At 37.3% G+C, this 17128-nt stretch overlaps 1 long non-coding RNA gene across 3 annotated transcripts in view; it reads left to right on the top strand.

The window, feature by feature from the left end:
- The window catches only part of LOC127970693 (uncharacterized), a 56618-nt gene extending 40898 nt beyond the window's left edge, over positions 1-15720 (top strand). The window contains exons 1-5 of one of the 3 annotated variants that reach the window (XR_008156662.1): positions 13128-13268; positions 13631-14008; positions 14086-14207; positions 14278-14381; positions 14602-15720. This is a non-coding gene — a long non-coding RNA (uncharacterized LOC127970693). Of the gene's footprint in view, positions 1-13127; positions 13269-13630; positions 14208-14277; positions 14382-14601 lie in introns of those variants that run through there. The other 2 variants (XR_008156661.1, XR_008156663.1) reach the window with 2 other exon arrangements.
- The last annotated feature ends 1408 nt before the right edge of the window (positions 15721-17128 follow it).

Here is a 17128-nt window from a genome sequence, read left to right as displayed (position 1 = left end):
CATAACATACTAATATGCTTTTAATATCCAAATCCGTTAAAGGATTTTTAGGCTGCATTAATTAGGTAATTCACATAACTTCACTTCCCATAACACCCTATGTACTTGCTACATCATTAGAAGAATGGCTTCTACGCTAATATTTGTCTGTTTCTCTCTTGTTCCGAGGTCACCGTGGCCACCAGATCCAGTCTGTATCCAGATCAGAGGGTCACTGCAGTCGCCCGGATCCAGTACGTATCCAGACCAGATGGTGGATCAGCACATAGAAAGGACCTCTACTGCCCTGAAAGACAGCGGAGACCAGGACAACTAGAGCCCCAGATACAGATCCCCTGTAAAGACCTTGTCTCAGAGGACCACCAGGACAAGACCACAGGAAACAGATGATTCTTCTGCACAATCTGACTTTGCTGCAGCCTGGAATTGAACTACTGGTTTCGTCTGGTCAGAGGAGAACTGGCCCCCCAACTGAGCCTGGTTTCTCCCAAGGTTTTTTACTCCATTCTGTCACCGATGGAGTTTCGGTTCCTTGCCGCTGTCACCTCTGGCTTGCTTAGTTGGGGTCACTTCATCTACAGCGATATCATTGACTTGATTGCAAATAAATGCACAGACACTATTTAAACTGAACAGAGATGACATAACTGAATTCAATGATGAACTGCCTTTAACTATCATTTTGCATTATTGAGACACTGTTTTCCAAATGAATGTTGTTCAGTGCTTTGACGCAATGTATTTTGTTTAAAGCACTATATAAATAAAGGTGATTGATTGATATGTGTGTACTATATATAGTATATATATATATATATATATATATATATATATATATATATATATATATATATATATATATATATATATATATATATGAAAGTGACATACTGTATATACCCATCACACAGCTTCTTCAGTCTGCTGCCATCAGGGAGGAGACTGCGGAGTCTCCAGGCCAGGACCAGCAGACTGAAGGACAGCTTCAACCATCAAGGGGCGGTCACACTGCACTTTTCGTTCCATTGACTTCCAGTCATACGCATGCGAATGCGCAGGACCGGAAACGCAGGCTTATGCGAAATATTTCGCATTTCGCTGCGTTCGAAAGTTCAAGTTTGGTGAACTCTGACCTGCGAATTTGCATCACGTGAAGTCGTGTGACCAGTAGATGATCGAAACATCACTGTGTGACCTCTCTGTACAGAAATTAAAAAATCAAGTGCTAATTTTAGCCGTAGCACAGCATCCTATTTTTTATAATACATATTTAAAAGAAGCTGCATGGTTCGCAGTGTCAATGGAAACAGGAACAGATGGCACATTTGAATGAGGACACGTTCTATATTTTTTTTTGTTTAGTGTGTATATATTTATATATAGAGAGAGACAGAGTACAATATAATAAGATGCTTTCGACGCTGTCACCAAAGACACAGTAAAAGCACAGATTAATCCATGTTGTGATAACTGAGGGGAAACCATTATATCTTGCTCCCGCTCATATTCGCAGCGGCGTCCGAAATAATTTTGCACGTTCAAAGGCTAGTGTGACCGCTGTGGAAGATTTTTATTGGTCAATATGTAAACTAATCAGGCATAATCAATGTGAATCTAGCCATTTATGTATCAAGTTATTCTACTGTTATAATCATGCATTTGACTGTATGTAGAGGCCTGCGTGAGAATGGAATGTGCAGAGAGTGCAGGGGTATAGTATATGGTGCAGCTGCAGACTCTATTTGGACATATGACAAAATATATGAGCAGACCTCCTTGGTGCAGACATTATCAAAATACAGCATATAGTAAAGCTGGACACCCTGTTTTGACATAAGACAAAATATATGATAAGGCCTCCTCGTTTCACTTAAAATAAATTGTAAATACTAAAAGCAAGCTGGAGACACAGCCATAAAAGGTAAAAGAGTTGATAAACAGAACCATATGTATGAAATGTATTGAACATGGGCACGCCTTCAGAAGCACTGTATAAAATAGAGAACCGACACAGACTCGGGAGACTGTTCTGCAGAGCTTTCTCGGTTTTATTTTCTCTTGAAAATAAAATCTTTCTTATGGAAACAAAACCCTGAGATAGTGTGATTCCTCAGAGCCACGGAAGAAGAAAATACACTACATTTGGCACCCCAGATGGGACTGGAAAGGAGCAGAGTGGACGACTGCTTTTGAGCTGACTCATGAGCAACACACACACACAGTGGTGGCCACCATAGAATAAGGTAAGCATTTTTGCTTATATAATTAGTGTGTGTTGTTGACTGGTCAGTTCTGAGCGGTAAGGTCACTTAAAATCTGCTCTTCCAAATTTAGAACTAATTAAATAAATAAAAATGGGGGGTTTTGTTTCCAGAAGAAAACTGCACACACATATTTGGTTTACTGAAAGGTCTTTTAGAAAAGGCCTGATTTTAATCTGGATAGTGTAGGCAGAAAGACATTGTATGCAATGGTCTGTGTTTATTGGATAGCTGTGCCGGGTAAGGACAGTGATAAACGGATAAGCAGATTAGTTAAGGAATCGCGCGGAAAAGTCCCATGGATACCGCTTTGAGAATGTATAAGTGAAATTCTCGAAGGACTGAATAGATGGGCCCTTAAGGACGCTCTAGGTAGAGCGAGCTCTAGGTAGAGCTGTGTTTTGTTGTGTGGATGTATCTGTGTCCGGACGAATGAATGTGTGAACAAAGAAATTCCGTGTTGGGTGGGTAAAGGTTGCGCACCATTCTTGGACACTCACTTCAGGGTGGCTGGGTGGAGTTGGACGCAACTAGTAGCCACTTGAGAGGGATGAATGTATGATGAGCCTTGATAATAAAAGGACAATTAATGCCTGATTATCCCTTAGATAAAGGGAAAAAGTATGCAAGAATAAGCACTCTGGCTCAATAAAGAGTGCAGAAAGTGTGAATGAGGTTAGGAAAATAGTATCAATAAAGTTTGAACCAGAGATGGGACCAAGTCACACATGTGCAAGTCTCAAGTAAGTCTCAAGTCTTAACCTTCAAGTCTCAAGTAAGTCCCAAGTATTTTTTTCTTGGGCAAGTCAAGTCAAGTCAAGTCACAAGCTATGTCAAGTCAAGTCCAAGTCAAGTCACCTTAATATTGTTATTTTACCTGCAGAATCTGATCTTAATAAAGTTAAAAGACAAGATATAAGTAACTGTCAGTAAATTAAAATAATTTAAATGTAAATACTCATGTTCAGTAAAATACATCATGGAATCAAACAAAATTGTAAGTTCCTAAAATTATTTATTTTTCACTTCTGCCAACAGTGTTTGAAATGTTTTACATTTTCAACATTGAGTCCATAAAACTAAACATCCAACAGACTCCTCTCTGAACACCTCTCTCTCTCTCTCTCTCTCTCTCTCTCTCTCAAACACAGTTTACATACAACATTAAACTGTTACATTTCTCCTCTCTCTCTCTCTCTCACACACTCTCTCTCTCTCAGAGTATAGAATATAAATATGACGTATTTTCAGTTGTTTCATACTTTTTTCTTATGTACAGTACAGACCAAAAGTTTGGACACACCTTCTCATTCAAAGAGTTTTCTTTATTTTCATGACTATGAAAATTGTAGATTCACACTGAAGGCATCAAAACTATGAATTAACACATGTGGAATTATATATGGAATTATATACATAACAAACAAGTGTGAAACAAACGAAAATATGTAATATTCTTGGTTCTTCAAAGTAGCCACTTTTTGTTTTGATTACTGCTTTGCACACTCTTGGCATTCTCTTGATGAGCTTCAAGAGGTCGTCACCTGAAATGGTCTTCCAACAGTCTTGAAGGAGTTCCCTGAGAGATGCTTAGCACTTGTTGGCCCTTTTGCCTTCTGTCTGCGGTCCAGCTCACCCCTAAACCATCTCGACTGGGTTCAGGTCCGGTGACTGTGGAGGCCAGGTCATCTGGTGCAGCACCCCATCACTCTCCTTCTTGCTCAAATAGCCCTTGATGCCTTCAGTGTGACTCTACAATAGTCAATAGTCATGAAAATAAAGAAAACTCTTTGAATGAGACGGTGTGTCCAAACTTTTGGTCTGTACTGTACATAACAAAAAAGTATGAAACAACTGAAAATACGTCATATTTATATTCTGTACTGTGTATATATATATATATATATATATATATATATATATATATATATATATGTATGTAATATGCACTTGTCATGACTGGGTAATCGCGGCAGCTACATTTGTTTTTCTGATCAATTGTTTTGCTCTATGAGAAAGACAAGGTAACAAAATATTCGGGGCTTATGCACCCTTAGCCCAACCCTAGCGCCGCCCCTGGAATGCGTTTTTTTGACGGCCTGCTAGCGGATCATTAGGGGCTGTTCACATCACGTATTTTGTGCGCGCAAGTTCGTTATTTCCAATGTAGGCGCGCGGTATACGCGCTTATAATGGAAGCAACGCGCTCAACATCTAAACTTTTCAGAATGCCGCAAACGCACCGCAGGTCATGTGACAATAACTAACCAATCAGCTTCATCCTTTCTCGTATCAACGTTGAAAGCTCAGCTAAGATGAAGGAACAGCTGTTCATAGCTGTATATGGATTGCCATTTTAAAATGAATTTAGTAGCAGAGCTACTGCGAGCGATTTTTAGTGCTGCAAATCCATTTATCCTTTGCTGAAATTTCCGCGTTTTCATTGAGAGAGAGCGTGTCATGGATGCTTAGCAACGACAGACGCCCCAGGAGCACTTCTGCCCGAGCGCTTTGGAAAGACGGAGAAAGCGGCGCGACTAGCGTTTTCCACGCGTTTTTAGGCGCGAACTATTGAAGACAAAAGCGATGACCCTCGGTACCTCTCAGGCTGACATGTTGATGTGCTGGGATATCTGATTTAAGTGGGCGTGGTGTGTGTAAGGTAGAGAGGGCATGACTGATGATAGTGTCCTGATCCAGTCACGACGCTATTCTCAGCCTGCGCTCCAGCTGAGTAATCAACTTTATTTAAAAAAATAATTTATATATTTTATATTCAAACTGAAAACATGATGTAATTAACACTCAAGTCATTCAAGTCATCGTGACTCAAGTCAAGTCAAGTCCCGAGTCTTTAACTTCCAAGTCCGAGTCAAGTCTCAAGTCCTAAAAATAGCGACTCGAGTCGACTCGAGTCCAAGTCACCAAGTCACAAGTCCCCATGTCTGGTTTGAACCAAGATCTATAATAGATTTTTGCATTTTGGATGTCTGTGTGAAAGGGGAGAAAATATTCTGAGCCCAGTGCAGTGGGAGTGAGAGCAAGGGAGGAGGAGAAGCCAGCTGTGAAAACATAGAGGCAACCCAGAAAAAGTATAAGTGCAGGAGCCCTAAAACAATAAAGTTAACTGTATGAAGGTTGTTTTAGAGGAAAATAAATACAAATGTTCCAAGAAATGGACTAATATAAAGATGGCAGATACGGTGGAATATAGAAAAAATAATAAATTAATTAAAATAAGATATGCATTTATTATTTAATAACTTATATTAATAGATGAATTGAAAAGATGCACGTGCTTAAAACTTTATATCTAATATGTGAAGACATCTAAAATTTGTATCTTGTTATCCCTGGGACAGTATGAAAGTTAATCCATTACAGAGTTTCAGAGATTGGGCTTGTGTAAATGTAAAAAAAATAAAATGCATAACTTGTGCAATGTGTAATGAGAGCAAGATTGGGTGACCAAGTTAATAGACATTTTGATACAAAAGCCATAGGCATTTTACAATAGGAAGGGAACTAGTTGCTTAAAGAATTAAATGTAATTATTATATTTACAATAATAGGAATTATTTTATGTTGGTTAGGAAACATTAATTCACCAATACCAGATGTTTCTGAATCATGTATGCAAATATAGAAGAAAAATGATGATTGAAGTCTTTATTTTACCATACGCATGTCATGCTGTTATAAAAGGAAGGTTTATTTTGTTTTATTGCAGTATACTTAGATAATAAAGGTAGCTGATTTCTGCATCTTGCAAAGAAGAAAAAATGCTTGCTATTTTCCTGCAATGAAGAACTTGCTTTACTAACATAGAATAAGAGAACTGCTGTTTTCAACCAGATGATTTTGTTTTTATTAAGGGACTACTGAAAGAAGAGGTTGAAAAGTGAAAATTTTAAAAAGAGCTGATTGCTCAGACACAATTTGGTCAGAAGTTACATAGGTACATTTGATTAATGCAGTCTCTGAGTGTTCAAATTTCAGATGACTCCTGGAACAGTGCCTTGACAAAGGGGAGCAATGAACTGGAGTCTGTAAAGTGGCAAAGCAGCAAACACAGCAGCGGAGAGAAGACGAGGGAGGGGCTGATGGATGTTCCCCTCCCCTCCTGAAAGAGGAGAACACACTTCAGCAAGGAGAAAGACTGAAATTAAAGCAGGAAAAGGTGAATCTTTCACTTGAGACTTTTCCTGAGGGTGAAAAGAACATTATGAAATGCAAAACTCTGGCAGAAAGCAACCAGAAGCCAGACTGAGAAAAAGCAGAAAAACAACGGAGACCGTTACACCACAACATCAGGTCTTTGAGTGCCATCACAGACTGACGACCCAGTACAACAGCCCAGGCTGATGATGTCACCAGAAGGACTTTCATCCCTTCAGTGCACAGGTCCTGCATTTTCAATGAACACTATTGAGACTGCTTCAAATGTTAATTATTTTATTTCATTATCTTATTTACTATGTTTCAATCTTGATTATTCACTGGTCTCACAGCACTTCCTTAAATTCTGTGTTTTAACTAACTCTCTCAATCTGCTTTTCAATAGGTTCCAGTCCAGCCTTATGTCTTAAAGAAATAATAATTTTGACAGACAGAAGTGAGTACTTGACTCACCAATCAGATAAACATGGAGCTGGATTTGGCATAGTAAGACAGTTTCATTAACCAACTAGGGGAAAATGCATAACTGAATACTTGACAACAATGCTGAGCTCTTTGAGAAAGAAGAAAGAAAAAAAAAAAAAAAAAAAGAATATCTTGATGAACAATAGAAAAAATATATTTGGTTGAAAAAATAGAAATATTGGTCACTCCATTTTGTAATTTTCTAAGGTAAAACTGAATAAAATAATAATAATAAAAATAAAATAAAAAAATATTCCAAAGATCCAAAATCATGATATCACATATACTGTCATCACTGGGGATAACAAGATGGAAGTGTTGATGGCCATGGATCCAAGATTTACAGAGATCTCCAATCCTCTTCTCAGAGTCGCTCATGAGCAATAACAAAAAAGTATTTGACTAAACTTTAAATTAGACAAACACATGACATTTGAGAAATGATAATTGGCTCTCTCAAATGCCCAATGCCTAGGCCTAATATTCTAAACAAATTAATCTATTAGATTTTGAACAAAGGAAAGAAAGAAAAGAAAAGTTTTTGGCAAAAAAAAAAAAAAAAAAAAAAAAAAAAAAAAGGGGTATGAAAGTGTGTGGAAAAGTATGAATGATGGTGTTGTATGGCATGAAAGGAAGGAAGGAAATTCAATCAATTTGCCAAAACAGCTGTATACAAATTTTAAATGTGGGCCCACAGGGCAAACTTATGCCCAGAAAAATAATGACCATGGATGAATTTGGTTAAGTTTCCTGGTCTGTACCTGGGTCTTTGTTGTGGCAGAAAGAAAAACAGTGCCACACATGTGCAGCGTATAACATGGGAAGGCAGAGCAAAGCAAGCTTGCTCTGTCCACCCCACATTTAACTTTCTTTTCAGCATATCATGATGGAGCTGATTGTGTCAAAAGGATGAAATATTATCTTTCTGACTGTTAAAATAAATACAGTGGGTTGAGTGTTTTCCAGGTCAAAAGGCCTATGCTATGGAGCAACATAGGCTTAGATAAATTGTCCATTAATCTAGTGGAACTCAGTTTTCAAAACAAAGAGATAACTGAATAAGCAAATTGTTGAGAATAAAATTGAAATGAATTAAAAATAGTAAAGACAGCACTGGAATTGTGAAAACTCAAAAAGGGGCCAAGACAGCCCTCAACCCACATTACATTTCCACAGGTCACACCAAGAAGGACGACTAGCAGATGAGCAAATTAGCATGCTTGATAACACTAACAAAAAACTCTGAAGTTTTCCATTTACAGGTGACAGCAGTTCCAGTAAGGCCAAGGAATGCTTCGCTCCATCAAAGAGAACCAGTGAGGGCGCAGATATGATCTCAAGAGAACCTTGCATTAATCAGCAAAACGGTTACAGAGTGACACCTGAGTTCACATCTCTAACCTTAAAATACTCCAACAAGCTTCAACAACTCCACACAGCATGAAGTGAGGGATGAAGGGCGTGCTAGTAACGACCCACCCTTGCCAACGAGGGACAGACCATTGCAACGACTCGCAAAGAGTCTCCCTGGTGAAGATGGAATGAGAGAGTGATGGGACTGCTACTGAGATCAAAATACTTGGGAGCAGAGAGCTATTTTTGTGATGTTACATTCTTTATGTTGTGATGTTTATTCCTCTTGGATTCTACATGTGTGCTGAAGTGCTGACCATTGTTTTATCTTTAATGAGGGGTTAGGGAGACTGGATCTTTTACTCCCTCCTTGTCAAATTAGGAGAGAGATGTTTGGTCCAGTAATCCCTCAGAGTGGAATTTCATAATCTAGTCACTTGTAGTAATACAATGTGACTTATTTAGTCACTAGGTAGTGTAACTAATATGACTGGATTATGGAGTAGCACTCTGGATAAAAATAATCAAATGTGAGACTTACTAAGTCTCAAAGGGGAGAATGTGGAAGATTTTTATTGGTCAATATGTAAACTAATCAGGCATAATCAATGTGAATCTAGCCATTTATGTATCAAGTTATTCTACTGTTATAATCATGCATTTGACTGTATGTAGAGGCCTGCGTGAGAATGGAATGTGCAGAGAGTGCAGGGGTATAGTATATGGTGCAGCTGCACACTCTATTTGGACATATGACAAAATATATGAGCAGACCTCCTTGGTGCAGACATTATCAAAATACAGCATATAGTAAAGCTGGACACCCTGTTTTGACATAAGACAAAATATATGATAAGGCCTCCTCGTTTCACTTAAAATAAATTGTACATCCTAAAAGCAAGCTGGAGACACAGCCATAAAAGGTAAAAGAGTTGATAAACAGAACCATATGTATGAAATGTATTGAACATGGGCACGCCTTCAGAAGCACTGTATAAAATAGAGAACCGACACAGACTCGGGAGACTGTTCTGCAGAGCTTTCTCGGTTTTATTTTCTCTTGAAAATAAAATCTTTCTTATGGAAACAAAACCCTGAGATAGTGTGATTCCTCAGAGCCACGGAAGAAGAAAATACACTACACCGCACCTTCAGGCTGTCAGGAAGATGAACTCTCTCCAGACCATGCCCCCCACCTCCCCTCTTTCCCCCCACCCCCCAGCTTCCACTTCCCCAGGTCTTTCCACTCCCCTTTCCCACTAACAAACTGTGAACTTCACCAGTCACTTTGTGCAGCATTAGTCTGCTCACTACCTCATTCAACTACTGTACCTCTTCAGTCAGTTTAAATGAGTTGTCCACCCCATTTACAAAAGTATTATAAAAAAGTAGCAAAAGTATTTTGTTCATGGCACCATGGTGTTCCAATCCCAGTACAGTGGTATTTATATTCAATACAATCACAGTACCTGACTTTAAGGGATAGTTCACCCCAAATTAATTTTTTTTATAATTTACTCAACCTTGAGTTGTTTTAAACCTTTATAAATTTTGTTGTTTTACTGAACACAAAGGAGGATATTTGAAATAATGTCAATATAAAAACTATTCTTGGATACCATTTACTTCCATAGTATTATATATTAATCTTATTACTATGGAAGTAAATGGGACCCAAGATTTGAACAAGAACAACTCGCGAGTAAGTAAAATTTTAGCTATCCCTATATGTGCTTTTTTGTAACAATTCTCTACTGTTATTAACAACTTCCACTTAGCACAAATATTATTCATGCCCAAATGGATATAGAAATGGTTTAAACAGTGTCTTTTGTTAAATCACGAAACTTAAGAAGCATTAACATACCTGTCAGTGTTCTGATGAAACTTCACCTTGGAGTCTTCACTATAGCATCGTTTCTCGGGGATGATTCTCTGTGGGTCTGCCATCAACGAAGTGGAAATTTCAATGGTTTCTCTAAGTTTAATTTTTTTGAATCAAAGCCGACGAGCTTCTCCTTCCTTCGGAGAGACGTGCAAATCATAGGGAGCCACACATCCACATTCAGCTCTGATGCTTGTATTAAGATAAAAACAAATGTCTTGCAGGTATTTGTTTATGCTTGAACTAGCTATTACGAGACCCCTTAACTACACAAAGTATGCCAGTCTTTCTGCGGTCCATATTAAATGTAAACTAGCCTGTAAAATCTACACATTGACCGCAAAACTACGGAATCACAATACAATTAATGTTAACTGAGGCGCTTTACTGGAAATCTGACACATTGTAGTTTGAAATTGGCAGCGCTTACGTGAAAAATAAGGTGGATAGAACATGCTTGGCGGGCGACTAAGAGACTCCATGCGGGCTACCAGGATACATGTTACATTTACATTTAATCATTTTGCATACACTTTTATCCAAAGCGACTTGGACAAATGAGAACAATAGAAGCAATCAGACCAACGAGAGAACAACAACAGTATACAAGTGCCATGACAAGTCTCAGTTAGTCTCCTCACCCCTTCTCTGCCCCACACATACGTACACAACACTGGCATAATGGCGATCACGGAAACAAGCAAAGAATGACACAAGCATATTCAAACAAAAGCCAACACAGATAAGTTGTGTGAAACAATGCAAAATTAACGTTACTCGCATATCAAGAAGAAACAACACAATCTCTACGTATGATTCCAGTTCACTCCACCGCTGAAAAGCAGCTCTGATTTTCATGCGAGTCTTACCTCTTGCCTGATCATAACCCTTCTTTTTTAATGTTTTGTTACTCCAATATTATCTTCTTTTTTATCTTTCATTTCTCCATATATAATATGGATAGTCAGTCTGCTTTATCTGTTCTGTGCACTCAAATGGAGTGCTCTCTTCTCTTTACTAGTCACTCCCTTTACTGAAGATTGGCTACAAGTGTGTTTTGGCCCACTGCCCGACACTGTGGTCAAAAGCGTTTTTTTATTATTATTATTATTGCTTAGTACACCTTTAACTATTAAATGAATAAACTGGCATTGAAGACCAGAATCAATGATTAAAATTGTTGAGAAATGCCAGTAACAGAACTGTTTTGAGTTTCCTGGCCATGCAGTAGTCACTCTGGCAACTTATGCTGAGACACTGAGCTGTTCTGGAGCAGACTAACTGTCAGGCTAAGCTGAGCTCCTCTAACACAGACCAATAGGAATGCATTGATATTACTGAGCTGACTGTCCACATACAATTATTTGATGTTATCAGTCCAAAAATAAAAGTATGCAGAAAATGCAACATAAATAAATAAAAATATATAGACTACCACAGACTGTATTTAAATGTATTGTGCGCAAGATTTAATGACTTTGTTTCAAGATATTTTAAAACATTTTAACATGCTGCTACATGCGCATTCAGTGGATCAGCAATTTCTAGCCATGCAGCCTTTCCCTCTGGTTTTATGACAGCAAGACTTTATGGCTATTAGTAGAACAGTAAAACATTACAATATAAAATTGATCTTTAAAGCATTAAAAACACTAACTTATAAGTTAAATCACTAAATTAATAATGAAAATAAATAATATGAAACAGACTATATTTTATATGATAAGAGGAATACACTTTTACACTTTATACTTTCACACTTTAAACTCATTTGAGCTAGTTATTAGGGCTGCATTAGCTAGCTTATATTTGATTTACAGTTAATGCAATAAAAAAATACACTTATATGTAGAATTAAAATTCTGCGTGTCACATTTAATGTCCAACAACAAATATTTTAGCAGAATTCATATTTTATTCAGAATTATTTATTAAATTATTTATTCTATTCTATTCTGTTCTATTGCGTTCCACCTGTGTAGCATGCAGTACTCGTTCACTTGCATAAGCCTTGCCCACTCCTGACAGCAAAATGTATGTATTTGCATGACTTTCTAACATACCTGTGACATGTCAGTTATGCAATGAGGAAAACACAATGTCTCAAATGCATTAAAACGGCACAAATCTTTGCTGTTTGCCATGGTGGATCAATTGGATCCATGATCGACATTAAGGTGCACATCAAATTATCCTGACTCATTGAACCTGGATCGAATTAGTGAGATTGTGTGAACTTAAATTGTCGTTTATAAAACCGCTTTAGTCCCAACTGATTTGTTAGGTTATTTTAATCCCCGCTTTTCTTAGCAACTTTTATGAAACAGCCCCCAGGCTTGTTTCAGCTAGTCTAACGTACTCTCAGCTTTTTTTTTTCTTCAAAATAAGTCAGACTTAATTAAATAAGCCTGGCTTATGAGAAAAACTTGTTTTATGAAATAGGCCCCAGTTCAAATTCAACTCCAGTTATTTATTTACACCATCTCAGTTAGAATTGCACAACTGTGAAAATGAATATCCTGTCGTCACCCATGTGTGTTTAATAACTGTAAACAGGACGTCGACGTCCCACAATCTGTATTTGCTATCATCATCCTCTCTGTCTCTTAATGACACAGTGGTGCAGATTAAAAACATAATTTATTCCTATAATAAGAAGTTCTGGTCACTTGTCATCAATACATAGTCTGCGTTAGGTATCTTTCAGGGTGTTTAAATCCATTTTTTATGGGCACAGGTTCCTCTTGTTGGATATTGTGGCTGCTAACATGATCACAGGAATAACTCCACATTGTTTTGACAACATGAGGTTGAATATAACAATATATATATATATATATTGGTACAGTTGGATGAGTCTACAGAGAGTTTTAGAATGAGAATGAAAGTCTAGAATTTTCTGAGCCTGAACTAATGAAACCACTTCCTGTGTAGGGTTTGCACTATTTAAAAACACGCTACACATTATAAAGATCACACTCATCTGTGCACACATACTGTACTCTACTGTAAGTAAGAGAAAATAATGGAATCAGGGAACTTTTATGTATGCAGAAATGTTACAAACAGATCTAGCCCTCGAACACAGATTCACTTTCAGGATGAAGGAAAATCGCAAAAGCAGAGTAAGCAGAAAGTTTCATTTGAAGTAAAGGCGGAATTTCAGATGGTTTAGCTAATGTTTGCTAATGTTCGAGGGGATGAGAAACACACACACACAAAAAAAAATTGTTAACTTGGAAACCATTATTTTTTCCGTTACATTTTCAGCATTTGTTTTTATTTATTTTTTAATTTTTTGGTTCTCATATTTTTAACATTTACAGTACGTTTTATGTTTACAAAGAGCATACTCTTAGATAAGGCTCATAATATATCTACCAACCAAGGTAGATTACATACAAAGGTTGATTTGAGATGTAACATCTAATAATATTGAGTAAATTACTATTAATTGATATTTGTGTGTTTTGGTCCTGTTCGTCAGGAGGAAGTAGATGTTTGGTGTTGATCACAGTGAGTCTGGCGCTCATTTGTGTTCTTCTGCTGGTCTTCATCATACTGCAGCAGACCACCATCACAGCAGAGAGAGACTTGATAAAGAGTTACAAGAGCACAGTTGAAGAGTTCAATCAAACTATCAGCAGCTTACAGGACAAATACAATGATGTCAAGATTGAAAAAGACCAACTGCAGAACAACTTCACCTCTTTGAGTCAGAAGAACGTGGAGCTCGAGACCAGAGTCAATAATCTCACGTCTGAGAAAAGCCAGTTGCTGATCAACTTGGACTCTTTGAAACGTGAGTTAGAAAGCAGAATCACATCTTTAAATGATGAGCTGGGGAAAGAACAATCTAAATAGAGTCAGTAGAAATCTTGTTTCATTTCTTTACATCTCTTTATCTTTATGCTAAGAGTTTAAAAATATTATTTTGGTTAGGAAATCTGTGTGGTCCAGTTTGTTATTTCATAGCCAATGAGTTGAAGAGCTGGTCTGACAGCAGGCAGTACTGCAGGGATCATGGTGCTGATCTGGTCATTATCAACACTGAAGAGAAGCAGGTGAGTTTGTGTGAGTGTATGAAACTGAATGAGAGGAATCACACTTATTCCTGTTCTTATTCACACACAGAGACTCATATCTTCATTAGTCAGTGAGCGAGTGTGGATAGGTTTGTCTGACATAGAGAACGAGGGCAACATGACATGGGTGGATAGTTCAACAGTGAATCAAACGTAAGTGCTAAAACACCTAAAGAAAACCACTGTGGATATGATTGTTTTTTTTTTTATGATAGTTTTCAAAAATTAGAGAACCTCTAAAAAAATTAAGACATAACTCTCCCAAGAAACACCACAATCATTAGATTTTTAGCAAAATAAAACCTTCGCTTTTGTTTGCCCTCACTTCTGCTGTAGCTACTGTACTAAGTTTATTTTGATATATGTTATTCAGATTTTGGTTTAAAGGAGAGCCAAATAATGCAGGTGGAAATGAAGACTGTATTGAACTGATGCCTTCAGAGCCCACCCTGAACTGGAATGATCTGCCATGCTCAGCGAACAGAAAAGGGATTTGTGAGAAATAGGGTTCATCCCATATTGTTGTGTTTTTAACTGCATTGTTTTATGAAATCAATGACGGACTGTGATCGGCTATGTTTCTGACTGAGGTCTTTTAAAACAGTTCACTTATTTAAATTTATATAAAATGCTTTCATGTCATCAATTTCGTTTTTTTTGGTTTTCTTTAACATACAAGTTTAAAGTGTCTCAGATTACCCTAATTCATCCTATTATTCTGATACTGATGTCTGAATAAAATGGTCAATACCACATACCTTGTAGTTTTAAAATAAGCCTGAAGGACTTGATTTGGTGGACCAGGTATGTTTAATTTAGGTTGAATTGACTCAGGGCTGAGTATGACTGTGTTTACACTTGGCATCAACATGCAACCTGTATTCAGATGTTGTCCACATACACACTGAAAAACACAAGTGTAAACGCACTTCTGATCGCAATGTTATCCGATCTGTGTGTTGTGGTCCAGAGGTAGTCGAGGACGGATATCAGTGTAATGTAAATGCAATCCAACCATATGCATTCGTAGGTCAACATCACGCAAAACGCCACCCCCTCTCTTGTGAACTGTCAGAAAAGAAAAAAGATGGAGAACATCAGTGCTGAGACTAGTATACTTTTGTTTGATTTGTAAAATGTCCCGAGACTAAAAATACTTTTCAAAAAAAAAAAAAAAAACACTTCAGGTTTACTTTGCATTGAACCATTCTCTGGAGACTTATCTAAATATTGTGCAGGTAAGACAGTTCTGGTCGGTTATCCAGATAGAAAAGTCAGTTGATGTCTGCAAGTTCTTATTGTTCTTATTATTCCTGTTTCACAATGAACACCTTTAAAAATAATATAGCTAATTCAATTAATAAAGAATCACTGTTATTTTTAAAGGAAATCAGTTGAGCCAGTGTTTACATACAATTAGTAATTGATCGAAATGTACATACATTTCAGGATGTGCTGCATACTTGGGAATAATCACGTTGGATCTAAAATAAACTGCTCTCAAATGATGACACCCCCCCCCCCCCCCCCCCCCCAAAAAAAAAAGAAAAAGAAAAAGAAAGAAAGAAAGAAAAAGATCTATTGGCTCAACTTACCCCCATTTATGAGTAAATTTAGTCTAGGGAGAGGGTAAGTTGGGGCCACAAGAAGATAAACTGTGCCACTGATTATGCTGAACATTTTCACTTCATGCTATATCAAAGGAAAATACAATAGAAATGATTTCTTTAAATCTATGTGTGAGCTATGTGATGGACTGATCATCTAAACAAGGAGTTTCCAAACCTGCGGCTGAAGATGCTGGGTTGGATTTCAACTCCCCTCAACCCTAATAAGAATTAACTAAAAAGGTTAGGATAATAGAATGGATGGATGACTTAAAAGTTGTATTTAAAGAGACAGTCCACAACACAACACTTATATTTTTTTAATTCAAAAATTCAGAACAAAAAGTTAAAATTGAACAATTAAAAAAGGGACTGCATTTAACCTCACAGAACCAGGCTTGTTGACTTATGTAATTGTGTAATTATATATGTTCTCTAATTGACTGTGATCTATTTTCATGAAGTGGGTGGAGTAATATACACAGGGGTGCAATCATTAATAAAATGGCCGCTGCTCTCTTGTGCGGGTGTGCAGGCTAAATGCCAGATAATGTCTGAGTGGTAAGTCTTTTAATCATTTGTCATGTATTACCGTTTACCTAGCTCTAATTGAGATGGCAGCGCTAACAGGGCTAATACTCAACATCCTAATTATAAATGTTGCAGGGAAATACAACTTCTTTAAAACTTAAATGGCAAATTTACATAAACAAGACCCTTTTTTTTATATATAAAATCAAGTTTAATACAAAGAACAAAATCCAAAATTCTGATCTACCATTTTAACAAACTTAACAGTTTAGAACTTACATCATGCTAACAGAATAGCCTCATACAATAACTTCCTAAAGCACAAGCACATTATATTTATTTATTCATTCATTCATTCATTCATTTCAGATGTGTCTGTAATTGTTCAGACACAAGAAGTACATTAAAAAAATCTATTTGGACCCAAAGAAAAAAAAATAAAGATGTAGTGATAACTCTCAGTGGGATTGGCAAGGTTATGTACATGACAATGGTAAAGTGTTTGGTTTTGGCAGAATAGATCTGCTATGCTGCTGCTGTGGCAGAGACTTGTTACTGCCAACAACTCCACAACATGCTGCTGTGAGCATGTAAGAAAACTGCTTCTGCCTGTCTGACAATTGTAAGTCTTCTAATCGCTGTGCCAAGAGAAATCTGAATCACCCACCAAATCTTGCAGAGAAGGCGAGCGTGAACAGGAGCACATTTTGGTAAGTATTCTGATTAATTATTTCCCTTGACTTTATGCCTCCACGTCCCCCC

This window comes from Carassius gibelio, chromosome B13 (genome assembly GCF_023724105.1).
Source record: "Carassius gibelio isolate Cgi1373 ecotype wild population from Czech Republic chromosome B13, carGib1.2-hapl.c, whole genome shotgun sequence".
Taxonomy (NCBI): Eukaryota; Metazoa; Chordata; class Actinopteri; order Cypriniformes; family Cyprinidae; genus Carassius; species Carassius gibelio.
This window is presented reverse-complemented; position numbering and strand designations above follow the sequence as displayed.